Source organism: Elephantulus edwardii, unplaced genomic scaffold (assembly GCF_000299155.1).
Source record: "Elephantulus edwardii isolate Elephantulus edwardi_28Jun2011 unplaced genomic scaffold, EleEdw1.0 scaffold00064, whole genome shotgun sequence".
NCBI lineage: Eukaryota > Metazoa > Chordata > Mammalia > Macroscelidea > Macroscelididae > Elephantulus > Elephantulus edwardii.
Genome location: NW_006399814.1, coordinates 290,700 through 293,979, shown reverse-complemented (window position 1 = coordinate 293,979; position 3,280 = coordinate 290,700). Strand labels below are relative to the sequence as shown.

At 42.0% G+C, this 3,280-nt stretch overlaps 1 pseudogene; it reads left to right on the top strand.

Annotated features, from left to right (window-relative positions):
• Positions 1-1,257: 1,257 nt before the first annotated feature.
• Positions 1,258-3,280, top strand: part of LOC102873232 — a 10,631-nt pseudogene continuing 8,608 nt past the window's right edge.

The following is a 3,280-nucleotide window of genomic DNA, read 5'->3' as shown; positions in this document are numbered from 1 at the left end:
GAAATCCAAAGTCTGTGTAAATTTTCATTGAAATAATAAATAAAAAAATTTAAAAAAAAAAGATGGTTAGAGGGAAGGGTGGGGAGAGCAGGAGAAGAATGGATGAATAAGGAGTACTGCATTGCAACAAGGGAAAAGAAGGTCAGTCCTAAAGAATGCATGACCAGCCTTTCTAAGTAATGCAGCTAACAGTCTGGAAGAGGACATGCTATATGGAATGAAAGGGGGTAAATATTTATTTGGTTTGCAATAGGTGAAGGGAAGGTCAATCTGAAATGAACAGACAGTTAGACATTGTGTGTATTGCATTTTACAATCTGGAACAGGGCATACATTGTGGCTTAAATGGAGGCAAGGGGCAAAAGAAAAGAAAATGTGTATTAATGAATGAATACAAAACCCAATTGCTTTATAACTTTAATTAAAATAATTTTTTTTTAAAAAAGAGGAAAATGTTGGTGATGCTGAGTGTGTGTACCCATCAACAGCTGGAGTACAGCTCCTGGAATTAAAACTTAGGAAATGTTAATAACATTTCAGAAGATCAATTTTATTTACCTGTGCAGTGTCCTGTTGTATGTAAGTCACTCTAAGTCAGATTGACTTAATAGCACACAACAATGACAACAAAATGTGCAAGTTTGGAGATGACTATCTCATTAGCTGGCCTTGTCCCACGAAGTCCTTCTGTCTGGTTCCACCTTTGCCCTCCATTCCCAAGAGGTTTTTTGTTGTCGTTGTTTTGTTATATACTGTCGAGTTGGATCTGACCCATAGCTGGCCCTCCAGTGGGTTTTCAGAGACAGTAAATAACTTGGGAGGAGATTGCCCATCCTTCTCCCACAGAGCAGCTGATGGGTTCAAACCACATGCTTTCAGGATTGCAGTGCAGCTTCTTGTCAGTAGGCCACCAGAACCCTCTCCCAAGAGTACCTCGTGGTTTAAGATACATGCACCCAACACTGCTTTGCTTTCCAGCCAGCAGGGCTAAGGGAGAGCTGACAAAGAAGGTCAAGGGCTTGTTCAGAATCCTCCTCCCTGGGATGTGCTACAGCACCCCATAAACCAGCTTTGGAGGTTCCTATGTCAGAGAGCTACTCCACCTGCCTTAGAGCTTTGACATTGGTCCAGTGGGAATACATGTTATTCCATTTTGTATTTGCCTATTTCAAAAATTCTTGAATATGAACTTCATGTGAAAGAGTCTTTTTTAAAAAATAAAATGATTTTGTATTGATTTACTGAAAAAGTTCGTGTATGTGCGTTCAGCCCCCGGTGGGTGGTGGGGTGAGCCAGCCGTCAGGGTGAGCTCCTCCGCCCTTGGATTGTACCATCTGACCCCTGTGTAGAAAAAACTGCCTAGGGTATACAGAGAATTTTATCAAGGCTACATTCCTCCACCCCCTCCCCCAGTACACCTGTAAGTAACACCCCCAAAGCCCTTCTATTTGTAACTCACAAGTTTGTTCTCTCTAGATTTGCTCCCTTTTCTGTAGGTAACCTTCACACTGAGTTTTACTCCAGACCTGACCCTGAACCCAGTTCCAGAGATAAAAAGGAAGTACAAATGCCAGCTAAGGAAGCAAGGGAGGATGGAACCTCAGGGTTCAGTCAGCCATCCCCACTGGACCCACCTGGGAAAACACTTTACAGTACAGAGGGGAGTACATGTCAGGAAAACATCTTCTAACAAAACAAGCAGCGTTAACCCAAGACCACCAGTAAGGTGATAAAGTGTACTCCCTTTCCCCCTTCACATCAATGCCGCTGTTCAGCATGAAGAAGCCAGAGAGTCTGCACCCAATTCCCAAATGAGAAACCCACAAATGAAAAAGACAGTTTGTTTAATCGTTATTGGACTACACTTACCATTGCCCTGAATCATCTGGTCCCCACTGGATCCTTTTCATTTTCTTTGTGCAGCCTTGCAACTGCATCCCTGCAATTTTCATCCCTGCCCATCCTCACCCTTCTTCTCCCAACCCTCACCTCCATGTGTCCCCAACATGTTTTTTTTCCCAATAAAATAATTTTTAAAAGTTCATGTACATTGTTTTTCACACTGGATCTTTCTCATTTCCTTTGCCTACTCCTCCTTCCACACATCAGATTGTGTGACCCTATGATTATCTCCCTGCCTATCCTCACCCCTCTGCTCCTACCTTCCTCCCCCTTGGGTCCTCATACACATTTTACTAGTTATATTTCTAGTTCTACAATAATGGTCTTACACAGTATTTGTCCATACGGGACTGAGCTAGTTCACTTAGCATAATGCTCTCCAGTCCCTTCCAAGTTAGTTGTGATTTTAAAAATAATTGCTCCTGCATGCTGCATAGTATTCCATCCTGCAAATGTACCATAATTTCTCAATCCATTCAATTATGGTTGGACATTTGGGCCGTTTCCATGTTCTTGTGATGGTGAATAATACTGCTATGAACATTAATGTACAAATCTCCATTTGTGCCTCAGTTCTAATTTCCTTGGGGTATATATTCCAAGTTGTGGAATAGCTGGTCATACGGAATTTCTATTTACAGCTTTTTGAGGAAATGCCAAACTGCCTTCTGGAGTGGTTGTACCATTTTACAATTCTACTTATAGTTCCTATCTCTCCACATCCATTCCAAGATTTATTACTTGCTGTCCTATTAAACGTTGCCACTGCTACTAGGGTGAGATGGTATCTCATTGTAGTTTTGATTTGCACTGCCAGGAGAATAAACAGGTTTGTCCTGGAGAGGGTGAGACCAGGCTGCTTCTTGCAGACAAGGATTCACAAGCTTTGTCTGACATACTTTGGGCATGTTGCAAGGAGGGACCAATCCCTGGAGTGGGACATTATGCTTGGAAAGGTGGAGGGACAGCATACAAAAGGAAGACCTTCGATGAGATGGATTGACTCAGTGACTGGGTAATGAGGGTATTGTAATGACAGTAATGTCAGAGACAATAAGGTTGGCACAGCATAGATTAGGTCTCAGGGTTATTGTACATTGTGCCACATAACAACAACAGGAACAACTGCTGGGCATCCAAATATCTTCCTCTATAAAAATTCTTTCCAACTGGATGAAATATGTTTACGGCATTGAAGTCTATGGGGGAGAGAATAGTCTAAAAGTATTATATTTTAGGGCATTATTTTTATTTTTATCGTAGGAGTACGCAATGAGGGTTGCAGAGTGGATTATATTTGGGGTGGGGGGAGGGGTTTGTGTGGGGAGAAGGGTGCAACAATGAATGAATGGAATTCCAAAATCTCTGTAGATGTTCA